Raw genomic sequence first — 18,672 nt, 5'->3', positions numbered from 1 at the left:
GGGGGTAAGTGCTGCAAAATCATTTGGCCCACCCACTTAGACAGTGTGATAAAACCAGTTAAGAGAAATGCAACAGTAGTTTTATAGAAAGCTCAGACCATAAATAATTAATCCATTGAATAAATACATTTATATCAGAAAAGCAGAGGCTGCAGACCAAGCTTTACCTTGTATAAATTTTTTTTAGAGCGTGTGCTGTTTCCAAATTAATACAGAACATACAATTTTGAAGTTACCCAAACCTTTTGTTACTTCATGCAACTAGCTACAGCATGAGAAGTCTTTCTTAAGAGGCATGCTGTATTTCAGTTTACAGCTATGTTTGCATCATGGAAACAACTACGATACACATCACAGTTTCCCTTAGGAACCAACTCATTCAGAAGTATTTTATTAAATGTGGTAAACATGATAACAAGTCTACTAGCAAAAGTGAAAAATGCCTGTGTCACTCACTTTAGCAATTGTATGTGAGATTTAAAGGAATTCAGGGCACAATGTGCTCTTCTCTCCTTTATTCCTAGTAACTGTCTTCTATTTGTTGGAGAAAGTCATGTAATTCTTTTTAATTATCATTTGAAAAAATAATCTTACATTTACACTTAAACAGTAATATACATTCATGATTTGCAGAACCTAACTTTAAGCTATGTCAGTAGCTCAGAAATATCAAAGCTATAAGTAAAACAGTTAATAAATTCAAAATGGGCTTTTCCTCTTAATAATAAAAAATATGCTCAAATTTAATATCAATGAGGACAGTTACAGGAGAACTGATTCTTGAAGTTCAATTAAACCCTTTAAAAATACATTTACTTTTACAATTAACTTTAATAATTTGAACTTTACATCATGTAAAGGCAACTGTTCCCTTTCCTACACAACTTCTTTTCTTTACAGAGACAGCTATGTTTTACTAGGTTGAGATCAAAGCTAAAGAAGGGGCCAAGAAGAACTGATATTTCTATAATGACAAGCTCAGAAATGACAGGAAAAAGTTTAACTAAATTGTTCCCCATGAGTTAAAAGGAGGCAATCAAAGCCAACGTCCAATTGTCCTTCTAATCCCTGCCCAAGGAAGTTACACGGTTCGCAAATCAAATTACTGGGACAGCATGGGCCCCAGGAGGAGACAAGCTGAGACAAAAATTGGAATTAAGGATTCCAATACGAACTCATACAAACAAATTCAGTTTGCTCCTTATCCATGTGTATTTAGATTGATTCATTAATAAAAAAAATGGATTCTCTTGGAAATTTTCACATTTTTAAAGAGGCTATTTTCTGATGACTCATAAAAAGAATGAAGCCAACCAAACAAAAAAAAAAAAGTAACAAAACAAAAAAAAAAACCACCTCAAAATTCAAGCTCTTTTGGAGATAAAACTTTAGTAGACTGCCCTTATTATGAAGCATTACAGAAAAAATTAACACTTCTTAGTGTAGTATACTACTAGCCTTTATGGGCAGCAATGTAACATCAAAGCTAGAAATTGTTATTCCAGAAAAGGCTGGACATTCATAAGATAGCAAGAATAGTGACCATAGTACTGAAAGGGAATTAGGAAAATCTTGAGTTCCTTAAGTCCTACAGAATACGTTTTGACAAAGCACAACAGGCAGTGTTTGATCTCAGCCTGACTGACCTTTCAGACTCTGGGCATCTTATATGATTATAGAAGGACTGCACTGTGTCCTCATTGGAGACACAGGTCTCAACGGACCTGCACTGCTGTGTTTTCTGCAGCTGCTCAGTAAATCCTGCTCATCAGATTTGCTGCATATTGCATACTCAGAGCCTCCTGGAATTTCAAAATAACTCTTCACAAATAACTGAAGTTTGACTCTCCCATATCCCATGCTGAGTCAGGCAGACTGCCAGCTACTTGTAATTTAGATCAGAAAATAACAGAGATAATAAGAGAGAACCACATGTAGTTCTTTCACATGCCTCCTTCTAAAAATTATTTTTTTATTTTAATTTTGAGAAGAAGAACAAATGAATTTTCTGGCTCTGTCTGAGGTTTAGACACAATTTCACATTGATTCTTTTTTGATTTTTTCTCAGTTCTCACCTGGTTTTGCTAAAATTCCTAATGTTTTACTTCATGCATTCACTCACTTTATCTCCTCTAAATCACAGGTATGGTTTCATTCCTGGCGAGCAGCACACAGCTACTGAAGCATGTTAGCAACTGGAAAAGTCCAACATTTGGCTGCAAAAATAAATAAATAAATGAATAAATAGTGAGAGAGTAGCAGATCTCGACATTGGATAAAAATGGATCATTACTGTAGCTGACACTTGGCTCTCCAGACAAACTTTCCCAGTGGGTATTTTGTCACAGCGTATTGTTAGGAAAGAAAATCTTCTACAGGAGCATCAAACTGTCATTGATTATAGCACCAGTTCTTCATGAAAAAGAATTCCTATCTTCAAAGAGAGCTCTAAACTGAAAGGACACATCAACCAAACATATTCCAATAACAGCTTCCATTTTCTTCTCCTGATCTCTCTCTTGGGACCTCTCAGCTTCTCCCTCTCTCACTCCATTCCTCACTGAGACCTCAGATTTTCTTTGCTGCAACCTAATTTCATACCACATATTTCAAAGACAACAACAACAACAACAACAAAAAGCAACAACAACAACAACAAAAAAAAAAACACCAAAAAAACAACAACCCAAATAACAGAGCTACACCTGTTTTACAGCTGGAGTATATTTCATCCTCATTAACATATATCAGATATAATTAAAGTTTTCAACAGTATGGGAAATGAATGTGAATGGGATCCATATGCTTAATGTAAAACTCAGTGTTTTGTTTACATATTTCATAAATTAAAATACTTTGGGTTTTTTCCTTAGCTGCTGGTAGGTTATCTTGATAATCATCATGCATGATATCTATTATTTATCATTAGATAAAATTAAATTATCACATCTAATCAAATTGGAAATTTTCTCTGTATGAGATTCACATAACAAGAGAACAATTATGTATCAAAAATCTATATAGATTTTCATGATAATAATTTTACTGTATTACTAGTTAATTCAGAATGAATAATGAACAAAATGAATCCTCTACTAGGATGTTAAAACCATCTCCTCACAGAAACATGGTAGGTTGGGGAACCCAAGGCAATTAGGAATAGAAAATCCTTAAGAGAAATAATAAGCAAGAATGTTTACAGTGCATTCAGTATGAGCTGGAATTTCCCAAAGTAACATTAGTTAATATGAGAGAATCCAGTTCTCTTCTTCAAGTTTTAAAGTCTGATGCTTAAAGTGTTTGTTCCCTACCTAACCAAATACTCGAAAGTGGAAAAGAACTATTAGATTGTGTACTTCAGGTGGCAATTTTTCTTGCTGTACTTGTACAATTCTCCATTATAATGATATTTTTAAGAGTTATACAAATGCAGTTTAAATTGGACATCTTAAGTAAATTACACATCTTGTCTAAGTGCAGCTTACAGACATCTTATAGCACACACAGTTTAAGATATATTTGTTGGTAATATATTTTATTTTATTAAAATACGCCTTTATAACTCGGCTGCCTTGTACTTTCTGTCATACAAAATTATTTTAAGTTCAACAAATCTGTATTATTTGCAGTAATCCCTTTAATATTCACAATGGAGAAAATTAGCAGGTCATAGAAATGATTTTCCATATTACCATGAAATTTCAAGTATATTTGAAAAAAGCTCTGAGCTTAAGATATTGTGACCTCTCTCAAGAGGTCTGTAATTTCTGGCATTCATCAGGAAGAGGGCTACATGTTCCTCAAGTGTCCCCTCCCTGGAAGCACTCAAGGCCAGGTTGGATGGGGCTTTAAAAAACTTGGTATATAGCACAGGAGTTGGAACTAGATGATCTTAAAAGTCCCCTTCAACCCAAACCAGTCTATCATTCTATTATTCTATGTCCAACTCCAGAAACAGCCACGTCTCTAGACACTGAAAGAATGGGCAGTTTTGCAGCTCACATGATTAACATTATGTAAAAACTTCATAGCTAAAATTCCAGTAGTAAAGCATAGAAGGATTTTTATGTCTGTACTTACCAGCATTTTAGTAACATTGGACTGTTTTTCTTTCCATTAAAAAGTAAGTGCCTTTACATAAAAGATGTTTCACCGTCAGGAATAAGTATCATTCCCGAATTTAGGATACCTTGTAAGTCTCATGCCAGTTTAAGTCCACCTCGATACCACTTTAAACAAATTCTCTTTTGGCTCTGTCTCGCAAGATAAAAGTAGTAGTCCTATAAGACAGAAGGAGATAAATGCCTTAATATTTTCCACTTACCTAGCTGGCACCTTGATGACTGTCCTAAAAGCAAATGTGTAATTCTGTATTTAGTTCAAGCCATGTTTTGCAGTGAATAATGAAAAGTAAGAATAGTAGGAGACGGTCTAGTGTATGTGTGAACATGTAATTAAAGACTACTTTAATGCACAAGGAATATGAATTAGGACTGCAAAACCACTTACTGTTACCACTCCTAACTTCAGAGAACTTTTCAGATCAATGCTCTTTTAATGTATTTCCAAGTAATGATGTACAAGCTTATATATACATTTATGAGCATTGAAAGAGCTGTATATCAAGGAGAATTTAACTACGTTAACAACCGTAAGAAATCAAGACTGAGTAAGAAATGTGTTTTGTACTGGAAATTAGGTTCAAAACAATAATCAAGTTATTAATAAGGCTTTAACGAAAGGGAGAGATTCTGCTCTCCAAGTTAGAAATTAAATAAATGGATTTCAATTGTATGACTTATGTCTGCAAATGGGCAGAAGCACATATTCTTCATGAGCAAATGATATTTTGTGGTAACTAGAGGGCAGATGAATTGCAATTAAAGGATTAATCTCATACCAATAATTGTTCAGGGTAAACAGCACAGCTTAGAACAACAGAACTATAGAAGAATTGACAAAATAATAGTCTCCTAACTTATTTTATTAGTTACTCTGCCAATGGAGTGTTTGGAACTAGATGAACTTTAAATTCCTTTCCAACCTAAGTCATTCTATAATTTAAATATTCATTTTCAAAGGAAAATAAATAAATAAATAATCCAACCATTATCTTAAAACCAGTCCAACCAACTCAGTCAGAAGCTACATTTATTACAACCTGTATCACTGTGGTCATATTCCTGTTTTTTTCTCACCACTACTGCAATATTCTACTCAGCTATGACACACTGCCATGCATTTCCTCTGGGTGAATCTCCCTACCCTTCTGGTGATCCACAGATGGCACAGTTCAGACCTGGTCCACTCCTCAGCCACACTGCTGGTTGGTGTAGACAGCTGCATGCATGTGGGCATCAAGATGCACCAGCAACCTTGCATGACTGGTGTTGGTTGTGACATCTTCTTTAAAAAAAAAAACAAATAATAACAAAAATCCTTAGAGTATGCTATGGTCTATGTAGATACTCACTCTTCTCATCAACAGGCTTCCTGAAATGCTACTCATGCTGTTTCTTCCCTCTTCTTACAGATAACAGATTTTCCTGCATAGCAGGATGCACACTGGAACTATACTTCAGCTGCTGTTAATTCAGCTCAGTTAATTCAAAGCCCCAGTGAAGGAAAGGAACAAAGGGTAAAACAAATAAAAGTAATGAATTGGTTGTGCAGTTGGTGTAATTGCACCGGCTTCAATAGAATGACACTAATTTCAGGCAGCTGCAGTTCTGGCTCTATATTTTTATTTATTTTACCTCCTGTTCTTAATTTCCTACCCTACCATTTGTTTGTTATTTTCGTGTTTTATGCTGGTTTCATTTGGAGTATAAATCCCTCGAGGAATGACTTTCTTGTTTCTTTTTGTTCTTGCTTTCTTCTTATTTATTTATTTATTTATTTATTTATTTATTTTGCAGCCATGCAAGGTTAGGATGAAAAAACAAAAGCTTTCCATTATACGATAAGTATGAGAGATATCATAGAAAAAGGGATAATACAGAACTGGAGTACCAAAGTATATCGAAATCCCTGAGTATTTTTTATCTGGGACAATATTTAGTTTCATTTACATAGTTTGTTGTCCTATTTTATAAATCACAACTTAAGAATATTTAGGGGGGAAGGGGCTCTCTGTAAATGTGATGGTTGGTTAATAGACGCGTTTCTCAAAGAGTATCATTTCAATTGATCCTTCCCCTTCCCAGCCAACTCTTTGCATAAGATTGGGGACGACAACAAGGCAAGTGCACTTGTAAGACTCTCTGTTACCTTAGCTACTTCTGGTAAAAAATTGACAGGTATCTTTTAACTGGTGCACAATCTTCAGTTTTCTTTTCTTCTTGTACGTTCCCCTAGGAAACCAATGAAAGGTTAACTGGACTATCATTTCCTGAAAAGGTTCTGCAGAGAAGACCCTAATTCAAGTTCTCAAGTTTAAATCTGTTTAAATTTTTAGAAAACACAATCTGTAAAGCAAAAAGAATGCACTCAGTTCTTTCAGCTCCAGTGCACTATTAAGCCGCAAGCCTGTTATGGAGTCAAACTATCTAGTGGTTTCTGTGGCAGAATTTGCAATCATACTCTACAAGCTTAATTTATTTTCAAAGTGGTATTATTCAATTCTATCAGTGAAGTGTTAAATACAAATAACTGAGCATTGCTACATCCTAGTCCTAAAGCTAGGGTCATTAAAGAAATTTGCTCGTAACTATCAAAATAACATATTTTCAGATAAGTGGAAATATCAGAATAGCCTTTTATAAATAAATAAATAAATACCAATTTCAATAAACTCTGAATTAGTGCATTGCTTCCATTCACAGATTTTGCCTATGGTTATTTTTGCAAACTATTTTTTGTATAAATAAGACAAATATTTTCCCACTAGATTCCCATTCCTTATGTAGAAATGCCATTATGTGTTACATTTTACTGAATATCATCTTGCTAATTTATACTCCTGTGGCAGTGTAGGTAGAATAAAAAAAAAGTGTAAAAAATGGTTTTGTGGAAGAAAGACTGAATGCAAAGGAGTCTTGTGCTACAGTGGACTCATACAACAGAAGCTAGGTTATCTAAACAGTGGGTATGAATTAGATTTTTGACAGAAGAGTATTACCATTATTTGCACATGCATATGCCATTTCTGGGGTTTTGCATTAAAATTTATGGATAATATAAGAAGCATGAAATGTTCCAAAATTCACCCCATTTCATGCTTGTAAGGATTTACTAAGTACAGCAGGTCAGAGAGCACTCTGAAGATGGAAGTTAAAATGGAAGTTGTAAGATTTGGCCTCAGAACTATTACAGAGCAAGCAGCTAACAAATTATCCTCAGTAATTAATAAGGAGAGGACTAACAGTGAGGGGACTCAAAGCTTAGTGTTGTCTACAGCATTGTTCTTGGATTTCAAGGGCCTTCACTTTGAAGTCTTTAGTGTAGATAAATTTGTTCAAACAAAATCACCAGGGATGTTTTTTTACTATTTTTTACTATCAGACAGGAATAAACCTCAGTTTTTTTTCAGTACAGATTTGATCCAGTTTATGATTCTTCTGAAATGCTTTTGTATACACATATCTACGTATTTTTAGTATAACTGTTTCTGACATAAAAATGATTATAATTTTCTGAAGTGTATTTCTCTTATCTCCATTATTTTGTGTTGGAGAGGTTTTCATGTATTTCTAGTGATAGCAGCCATGAAAGTCTTTATCTTAAAATCTGTGATGAGGCAGATGAAGCTCTTCTACCGGGGCAATAGATTGTAGGTCTGGTAAAGCAGGAGAGAAGAACCTTATGCAAGACCTCTAAATAAAAGTTAATTGAATGAAAAATGAAATATTTACTGCATTTCATTTATTTTTAGTTTTTCATCAGGAAAAACACAAATCATAGAGGTACCTAAAAAGCCTTTAAAACAAAGGAATAAGCGAAATAATTTTTTTCTTCTTTGCCCATTAACAACTTAGATTTTACTTCAATAATAAAATGTACTTTACTGATGAAGGTTTACAGAAGACTATTCAGCACAAGAACTTTTTAAATTCAGAATATATTCTTTAAAAATTTGATTAAAAAAAAATAAACTGAATGTAAAGAGTGCTACAGTTAAACAACAGCAACTAAACAACAGAGAAACATCTGAAGATATGTCTTTTCCCTCTCTTTCAGATGGAATGTGAAAACCCTTCAACAAACATGTCTACATTTGTGCAACAGTTTCAAATTACGAACTGCATTCCCTAAGTATTACATTGTATTTTGTGGTGGTATAAAATTATTTTTTTTTATTGGCCTAGTCAAATGAGAGCTATTTGGTCAGCCACACATAGAAGACTGTTTACCCATGATTAATACAGTACATATTAATCATGGGTGAGCGGTATGTGTAGACAGATAGGGGGCTGACTGCAAGCCCCAAGTTTACCTCCACAATCTGTAAATTTTCTCCAGTCAACCACACAGACATTTCCTCCAAACACAAGGAGACGGAAAGACAGATCATCCCTGAGTACTAAACAAACTAGCTTTTCAAGATAGCTTCTCAAATATAAAGTAGTTCCTTCTACTAGAGTTTCCAGTTTTTTTGACCTTAGAGCTGCTTGACTGGGACTGAGAATACAAACATTTTGTGTTCATCCACTACATAAAGCAGAAGTAACTAAGGACCATAACCCTCAAGTACTCAGGAAACAGTTACATTTTATTTTAAACCAACAGACCTTCAAAATAATTGTTGAAAGCACATGAAAAAAAAAAAAAAAACAAAAAACAAAAAACAAAAAACAAAAAAAAAAAACCAAAACCCCCACACAAAAAAGAAAATACCTTGAAAACTGGAGTGGGAGGAGGGGAATGTGTGGGAGGAAAGTAGACAAAGGCATAACACCCTTTGCTCTTAATGTCAGCATCTGCTGTAGATAGAAACAGAAGATAAGAGGACATTAGTCTGCAGTGCAGGAGGAAGAAAACCTTCACTGATCAAAATAGTTATTGCAAGGTTGCCCCTCATAAGATTACCTAGAACACTGCTATATATATATTACCTGGAACATAACTGCTATATTAATTTTACTTGAAAATATTCATAGGATCACAGAATCATGATTGGAAAAGAACACTGAGATAATCTTGGCTAATGGTCAAACCATTCCCACCATGCCCACCAACCATGACTCCCAGTGCTCCATCCACTCTGCTCTTGAACACTTCCAGGGACAGTGACTGCACCACCTCCTTAAGCAGCCTGTTCAATGCATCACCACTCTTTCTGAGAAGAAATGTTTCCTTATACCCAAAATGAGCCTCCTCTGGTGCAACTTAAAGCTGTTACACGAAAGACATTCACCACATCTTAGGAAGTCTTTCCTGCTGTTAGTCATTTTTTGTTCCATATGGCAGATTCAGAGGTGTAAGTAAGTTTTTCTAACCACCATGAACGATAGGTTCTAGATGTGGTACTTTGAAATACCTCTAAAAAGACCAGTTTATTTCAAATTTAAATGTAAAAGCATTATATTCCCATTTCTGAAGTGCCTGGGAAATTGTCCAAATAAAACCTAGGGTTGTACTATCCACATTTTGCAAACATTTCTCAATGTACTATACTTTTTTCCACAATTTTTGTAGCCAAATATTTCATGACTGAATTAGCAACAGTCTTTTATCAAGAAAAAAAAAAAAAAGAAAAGATTTTGACACATCTAAGTTTTTGAACAGGAGATGGTGAAGAAGGAGAACATTCTGTCAAATGCTCTTTCTTCCTGCAGGAACGTCTATTCCATCAGCACACAGCTGAAATGGCATTGACACAGTAAAAGCCAAATTTTGCACCTTTGTTCACCTTTAAGTAGGTGAGCCAATAAAAAAAGAAATATACACGTCCCTTGTAAGTCATATGAAACTGTTCAGCTATAAAACACTAGCATTCCTCTCCCTTAGCCCTATAATCCCTTCTCTTTAGTGTCAAGGTTGGATCGTTACTAATTCTTTCTTCATCTCTGTTCCTTTCCCCCTAAAGTGCCACACAAGCAGGCTTTTTCAGTAGACTTTGGATATGTTTGGGTCTCAGAAAACGAAAATTAATCCCTCTGCTTTAGGTGATATTGACAGCATAGGAATACACTGAATTATTGTTCTCCTTTGAATTTTTGCTATAATTAGTCAGGACAGCTGGTGTTTGGACTTCTTCAGAGGCTTCAAAAAAGAATAATCACAGTCTCAGTCCTACTCCCATTTGAGCTAATGAAATACTTGCCACAGCTTCAATAGCATCCCAGGCCATCAAGGAGAATTTTCAGAATATCTACATTTAGCTTTTGAAGTTTTGTACAGTTCACTTCACCTGTTATTTACTGTGAACTTAACAAGTATGCATATGACTTATTATTATTTTATTAGGATGTGGTTGCTGAAAGAACAAGCCAACAACAGCATGCTCTGTGTCACTGAGTACCAGTTAATTTGTACAGATTAGCTATCCAAAATTCAGGAGCTGAGGGTAGTTTTCAACTTTCTACAGTCCCAATATATTCTGGCTAATATTGATCTCTGAAAAGAGAAAAATATTCATGGTTGACTGGATCACCTTCTGCGCACAAAACCTACCCGTGAGATGCATCCAGTTAGTGGAAAGGTCTTCTATTTAGATATAAAAATTCACCATCACTACATCTTTGCTTTAGAGTAATCATGTGCATAATCTTTTTGTGACCCATTCTTCCACCCAAAAGGAATTGATTAGTACCATACTTATTAAAAAGCATGAATAGGAATTTGCAAAGTATTTCTCATAAATATCATTTCTGCAATCATTTCTATTCCAGTGAAGGAATACAACGATGTTCACCCCTGATGCCAAGGTAAATAGTATGGCTGCTATGGCAAGGGTGAAACAGCTTTCACTGGGGAAGTTGACATGTTATTTCTTCTGCAAAAGCCTTTAGAAGTTTTTTAAAGAGGACACAGTATTTGGTGAAGCATTAAGGGCCTTTTTGAGAAATATGCTTTGCTTCATAAGAAGTTACCCAGAATGTGGTTCAAAATGTGTTTTTCTAACTAAAGAGAAACGTGTGTTGCATATGAAAAAATACAGAAGACCATGAAAGATGTCTTTGTTAAATGTCAATGATATGTGTCTGTTATTTTTCTGTCTTGCAAGCTAATAAACTTAAGACCAGTTGCTTTATAGACAGCGCAGTTATTAGCTCTCAGTAGAAAATAATGTACCATGGGGAATTTCCAGTATGAGAAAAATGCTCTTAAATATCTGGGGCCATCTAAGCCACCCAAGGTAAGTATTTTCAGGCAGCAGAGGTGTTATTGTTGCTATAGCCCTGCCACACAATGTTACTCTCCCAAGTAAAATGCAGTTTTCTTATTAAAGAATTTGTCTTAAGCCCAGCAGAAAGTAGCCATGATTTCATTCTCATACTCAGCAAGAAAGAGATGGTTTTTGAGGACTATGCAGTAGTGGCAAAGGAGCAGAATTGTAATTTGTGGTTTAAATAAAGCAGGTGGACTACAAAAGCAGGTCACGTAACTTCTCACTGTGGTCATAAAAACTGGAATGATGAGAGGACAGTATTAATGATCACAGATACTAAAGTGCAAACTTGCTTTTATGTCTTTCAGAAAGATGTTAAAACAGAAAATTAAAGCAGATCTAGATTGACAATAAGAACAGTTACTACTGAAAGCCCAACTGTTAGACTATGTGATAATGGTTGGGATTTAGCAAGCACCTTCCAGACAGAAAAATGAACACGACTGTTACAAAACCTCAAAACAATGTCTGGTTGTGTAAATACTTTCCTTAAAACTCCAATTTTAATAATGTAAATACAAATGATGATTCAGAATTAAAACTTGACAAAACTACTTCATCCCCAATTCTAGAGCACTTATACTAAAGCTGAGGTATTATGAGTTTAAGTAGATTAAACGTTCAGTGTTAATTCTAGTTGTGAACATGTTCATGAACAAATATCTTTTTAGATGCCAAACAGGTGTAGGCCAGTTGCTTTGTGTATTTGCAGAAGTGATCCCAAACTGAATCTAAAGAAAAAAAATAATAATAGTAACTGTCTTTGAATAATAGTATTTATATACCATGCAATTCTTCTCTGTTATTCTTGCACAATGCTTTTCCATAACCAAGTTAAGTTGTTAAACTGTTTCTTGGTGATCTCCTCACCTAATGTCAAAGCCATGCGATATAATCTGCCATAATGTTTTGTTTGAGAGTTTCTAAAGGGCACCCATGTGTTACTGAGAGCAACCCACTCCTTCCCTGGCCTGTGGATCAGCTGGGGCAATGCAAACAGAGGGCTGCACTTTTCCAAGTGGCAAAGATGGAGAGCTGGCTGATGGAAGAGGGTGAGAGAGACCCCTACTACTCCCCCCACTCACACCTATTGTCATGGTCACACACAATTTGAGCTTGCTGACAGAACCATACAATAGCAGCATAGATATAAAACCAGCAAATCATGCCAAAACAAAACAAGCTGTGGAAACAAATCCCAACAGACCTCAGTGTCCCCTTGACTGTAAACAAATGGTAATGGCTAATATTATCATAAAAAATTGTGTATTGGGATAAGAAGAGACGCCTGAAGGAAAAATACAATACTTATCTAAAAGTGTTCTGCAAGTGGTAGCTACTGAATAAAGGTCAGAAGCAATATTTGATTGGAAAAACATTGTGCAGAGAAAAATGTAGAGAAAGAAATCTACAGCAGTTGAGTCTGAGGGCTGAAAGTTTCATCTAATAGAAAAAATGGATGTCTGTTGATGTGGGGAAAGCATAATGTGAAACATGTTTGTTGAGTGAGAAAAATGTTGATTGGGCAATATCAAAAGCAGCTGTTGTGTGACAGTGGAAAACCAATTAAATAAATGTGACATGGCAGCAAAATAGTCCATATGGATTGGGGTCTGTGACGTTACTAGAAGGTGTAGTGATGTAAAAGTTTCTTGATAAGCTGTAGCTGTGTTGACAGCATCAGTGACATATTGCTCAATGTTTCTAAATATCTTACTTTTATAAATACAGTCCATTCCACAACTTTACTGACTGACGTATCTCCTGACTAATCTTGATCAGATACTTCCCATGCAACTCTGCAGATCAACTGCTAGAACACATAGCTTTGTTTACCTGGAAATTCCCTCTTCTGCTATATCTGCTATAGTTGTCCTCCTTTGAAAGGATATGCAGTGTTTGTAATGTGGGTAGATGAATGACTGCTTTATTGTTTCAAATACCTTTAAAATGTATGGTACTGACTCTTTTTTAGTTTACTCCTTCCCCAAGAAGACAGCAGCTGTCTCAGTGGCACCCTAACTCCTGTATCTGCTGTGATCTAGACAAGGTAACACCGTAAGATGAATATCACTAAAGACCTTACTACTAGAGTCAATAAACAAATCAGCTAATTAGATGTCTTTGATGTAATACAATCATCTCAGTTCAAGAAATTCAAGAAATTACTGGTGCAAAAAGTAGCCTTAGCATCTAAGCCACACAAATTTTAAGTTATGACCCACCTGATATATCAATAAAATAAATTAGCAGTGAGTAAATCCAGTGCAGCAAGTTGTAAACTATAGATTAATGGCCTATCAGAAATATTCTGAGGAAAAGGGAATATTAGCACTTCAGAAGAGATGGGCACAGAAAGAAGAAGAACACCAGCTCCAAAGTCCCAAACAAGATAAATCATTCTAGGTAAAAAGTTCTGTTATGAAACATTAAATCACAATCTGGATACATGAGTTATACTGGCTATCAATGACATATATAAAATAAGAAACTGCTCTGAGTGCCTGGAAATACTGCAAAGCCAAAATTCGGATACAGCTGGAGAAGAACAAGGTTTATACCCTTTCAGGTTGGAGATTTTCGTTTCATATCCTTTCAGGTTGGGGATTTTTGTTTCTTTCTTTCTTTGTTTAGAGTATATTCTTGAACAAAGAAAACAGTATTCAATTTTCCTGTTTAAGTGAAACACTTGAAATGTTTTGTCAGTGTACCACTGTCAAGACACCAAATGAAAAGAATTTTAAATGAAGAGATAATGTGACAAACAATGCCACTTTGTGTTCCAGATTATTATGTAGGCATCTAGTTTTCAAAACAGGCTTGCAACAGTTCAGTCAAACTTTTTTTGTTATGCTCAGATGATGTCAACAGTTCTGGTTTCTAAAGCTTTCTGTGTTTCTATGGAACAGGAAAAACACTCATTCAAACTTCCCCAACGGTCACCCATCTTTTTCTTAAGGAAATACTTCATTATGAATGCAGGGTGTAGTCTCTACAAATCACTTACTGATGGCATTATGATTGCAAATAAGTGACTGAAATTTGTTTTAACTGCAATGTGAACACCAGAACTATTTTTATCCTTCACTTAATGTATATTTCTGCTACCGTTAATCTGCTTGAACTAGTGACTTACAGCTACAGATTCAGTAAGCTTTTTGCTTAAGTCTGATCAGGCTTTTACTAATAGAGCTGGGCAAAAAGTAGAAAACAAATGCTTAAAATTTAAATATGATTTTTTAATGACCTTCTCTTTTCCTAATGTGTACAGCCTACTTGTTTTCAGGTTAGGCTAATATCTAAAGTAATCATCCCAAGCTTATTGTGGTGCCTACAGTCCATTCTGTTTGGTGTGCTTTTCTTATTTTCAACAGCAGCTGGAAAAGCACTTGGTGGTGGAAACACATGGACCCAGTGAGCATTAGCTTCGCCAGGACTGCATTAGACCATGTGGTTAACTTGAATTGCATGTGTTTGGATTCCCTGTCTTAATTTTGAACCCACAACATAAGGCGAGCATATTTTCCTGCTCCCACATCATTAATTGCAATCACTGTTATCCAAATAATCTGGTTCATAGATAAAATTTGTTTAAAAATCTTGGGAGAGACACAATAGATCAGCTAACAATAGACCATCTGATTGTTTAGGAAAACCAATAAAAAAATAGTGACATATTAATAAACCATTCCAGCTCCTGGCTTGTCAAGGATTTGGACTGTGAGGTATAATGAATCCAAAATCCATCCATTAAATTCCACTGATGCTAAAATCTATAGGAGCTCTGATTATTACATAGGGTGACGGGTCAACTCAGTAAGTTCAGCCAAGCACTAAGGCCTGAAATTTGGATTCAGAAATTCTGACATGCTTCCACCTCTGAATGATAACAAAGGCTTACCAATGTCATAAATAGACCAAGCGCAAGCATCTGAATGAGCAAAGAGAACAGAAAAAACTGCATTAGATTTTAGCAGCAAAAGCATTGTTACTTTCTGCCTTACATAGATTTCCTACGTGACAAACATCAAAATTAAACAGTTGCAATATTCAGCACATTTTCATCCAGATAAGTATTGAAAACATATTTAATGCAATATTGAAGGGATTACAGAATTCAGAAAAGGGAAAGTCTGACTAATGCTGCAGCTGTGCAGCATTCCAGTGAATCCAAGCCATTGCCAGCATTTATTAGCCAATCAGCCTTTGACAATAAACAATCTTGAGCTCACAATCATATATCCAGACAGATAGATGAATGGTATTGCTTACACAGCCACATTAACACTGTCTTCTCTATGTGCCATGAATACTCCCAACAATTGGGCTTAATGCAGTAAGCATTGCTACCAAAAGTGTAGTCCTATCTTGATCTCATTTTCTACTTATAACTACAGTACAGTACCTTTTGTTGTACATTTACATTTGTTTTCTGGAAGACAGACTTCAATAATTTTACAGAAAACAAATTAAAAAAAAAAAAAAGAAAGAAAGAAAAGTATTTTAGAAATTTTAGGCTTAGTATTTCTCAAGAGGGAAAATAAAATGGTACAATGCTTGAAATAGCAATGAATTCATCATAATACTGCCCTATTAAATTAAATCAAGAAAAATCTCATAGATCACTTTCAACCGTTTTGTGGAATAAGTAACACAGCTTCTGAGAAAACAAAACTACAAAACTTTAAGTATGCAGTCCACATTGCTTTCAGGTCACACGATAAACACAGATAGTTACCTTTTTTATCTTCATTCACCACCGTATTGTAAACTTCATTTAAGGGCCTTATTTATGCACAGTGAAGGCTAAGAAGGAAAAAGACAGAAAGAATTATCATTAAGTGCACAAAACTTCTCAAAGCCTACATGAAAGTGATTTGGTTCCTGATATCACCTGATTTGCACAGGAAATGCTCAAGGAATTATAACAGCAAGCCAAGACACTTCCTTTTACATATAGCATTAAAAATAGAATAATTGCAACAAGATGAATCTCAGATCAGTATTCTGAGAATAAACAAAATAAAACCTCCACCAACAACAAAAAAAAATGTTCTGTAAGAGAAAAGACAGGAAAATACTACAATACTTTCAATAATATAAAGCAGAAAGTTAGGCAGTCTCTAATATAAAAATAAATATTTCCAGTACTCTAGATAAAGTAATTGTTTGGCCCCTTTTCTATTTCTTTCAGTAAATGAAGAATGAAATATCACGAGTGCATTCCTGTTATGTTCTTGACAAAGTTCAGCATATCAGAGAAAATCTCAGAAAATATTGAGAAAGAGATTATTGTCAGCTGGAGAGAGTTTTATTGTGGTATATTGCTAGGATAGTTTTATAAATACAATCCAAGAACAAGTGGAAAAAGCAAGAGAATCTTGTAATATATGGAAGGATTAGGGAAGAAGAATATATCTATTTTCATTTATACTCAGCACTGAACGTTCCAACATTAAATACAATGGGAAAATATTTTAAAAGCATATTTTTCATTAATATAGAATTTTCCCTACACTACCACCATCTGTGGGATATCCATACTTCTAAGAATGATATTGCTCAAAATGAGCTTGGATTAGGAAGCAAGGCAGCACCAGCAGGACCAGGGGATCAAGAGGGGACCAACTAACACAAACTCCACCCTGACCTCCTCCACAGGTGGCAGAGCTGCCAGGCATGCAGTGTTGTGCATTTTAAGGCCAAATTTAAAGCAATACGGGCAACGATGAGGCTCAAAACAGCAAAACAAAGCTCACAAGATAAATACAGTAAACTCATAATGCAGAAGTAGGATAGGCAGTTCTAGCTAACATTTTCAACACTCATCCCAAACCATCTACACTTTTTAATCATTAAGCTTCAAAATATTTATCATGGAGGTGAAAGATTTTTCTACAGGATACGTCATCCAGGCATTTCAAAAAGCTGCATTTGTATTGATTTTGATCCATAAGATAGCAGAATAGTTACGTCAGAGAACAGCTGCAAGGAGGAGGATGACTCCTTTCACAGCAAGTCATTGCTGAATTGCTCTTGAAGCTGAGCTAAAAAAAAATTTCTGAACTTAGAAATGGATAAATCTGACATCAAATTATTGAACACTTTTGATTAAAACTTTTTCAGATATCTTGGTCATCAAGGCACCACTTCAACTTAAACTTGTTCAGTGTCACAAATACAGATGGACAACCAAACAAGCTCAACATTATAATGTCTAGAAAATCATAACATTGATAGCACTTTCATTCCCTTGGAAAATCTTAATAAATAAATAAATAAATAAATAAATAAATAAAATTTGCACTGAAAGTCTAAACATGGTTAAAAATTCACATTTAATAGAATTTTACAATTTCAAACAGAATTCCACTCTAAAGAAGCAGGATATCACCTTTGAGTTCATGTCGAGTTCAGCATGAAAAATACAATGGTACAGTATGTGCTGCTGGATATAAACAAAATGAAGAAAATGACTACAGCTAAACTGAGATTATCAAACAGGAGAGAGTTGCTGGAACCAATGATCTCCAATTGAAAGCCTACCGTGGTGGTCTGATACAGAGGACATTTATTACTGTATAAGGAGCATCGGCCTAAGAGCCTAGACAAAACTCAATAAATGCATTTTTCTTTTATGAGTGCAGTGATAACCTGAACAGTCAACTAAGATCCTTTAACAATAACAAAAAACTATTCATTTCTTTGGCCTTTCATTAAATCTTTTTGATGCTTCATAGAGGTTTAGGAGAAGCTGTCGTCAGGGATCAGGAGCTCAGATGCAACTGCCTGCAGGTGATAATCATATAAAAGATAAAAGACCGTAATTCCATACGCATTCAAGCAATCAAACTGAACACTAGTAGAGAAGAAAAATTAAATAAAAAGAATATGAGGTACACAATTCAAGTTGCATGCTTCATTTAAAAAAGAAATGGAATAGATCCATTAGCTTGTAAATTATTTTTTAAATCATACATGAAATAGCACAAATTAAACACTAGCAGACAAGAATAATAAAGCAACAGCTTCTAGCTTGTGCTTTCTAAAATAAAGAATAATAAGTGCAACTAAGTTTTTTAGTAGTAGCTGATTAAAAAGTGACATCCTAAATACATCCTTCTCAAATAAATGCTATTATTTTCCAAACACAGAAAGCCACTAGGTTCTCTTTCCTCCTGAAATGAAGACAATTATTTTTGTGTATAACAGATTTTTATCACAGCATCTCTGCTGAGATTCTCATTTTAAATTTATTATTTGGTAATGAGCAAAGTTACTTGTGGTTTTGGCCATCAGTGAATGAAAACTCATTCTCAGAATAATCCTTTCTAGTTGAA

At 34.9% G+C, this 18,672-nt stretch overlaps 1 long non-coding RNA gene across 3 annotated transcripts in view; it reads right to left on the bottom strand.

The window, feature by feature from the left end:
• The window catches only part of LOC107313578 (uncharacterized), a 156,104-nt gene that overhangs the window by 19,377 nt on the left and 118,055 nt on the right, over positions 1-18,672 (bottom strand). For 2 of the 3 annotated variants that reach the window (XR_014945381.1, XR_014945383.1), the window contains 7 exons: positions 16,071-16,138; positions 15,234-15,263; positions 8,836-8,921; positions 6,271-6,353; positions 5,266-5,403; positions 4,081-4,280; positions 2,076-2,216 (listed from right to left, as the gene is read on the bottom strand). This is a non-coding gene — a long non-coding RNA (uncharacterized LOC107313578). The remainder of the gene's footprint in view (positions 1-2,075; positions 2,217-4,080; positions 4,281-5,265; positions 5,404-6,270; positions 6,354-8,835; positions 8,922-15,233; positions 15,264-16,070; positions 16,139-18,672) is intronic. The other variant, XR_014945382.1, reaches the window with a different exon arrangement.

The sequence above is a fragment of the Coturnix japonica genome, chromosome 4 (genome assembly GCF_054131305.1).
Source record: "Coturnix japonica strain WE chromosome 4, WE-NBRP24, whole genome shotgun sequence".
NCBI classification, from domain to species: Eukaryota; Metazoa; Chordata; class Aves; order Galliformes; family Phasianidae; genus Coturnix; species Coturnix japonica.
This window is presented reverse-complemented; position numbering and strand designations above follow the sequence as displayed.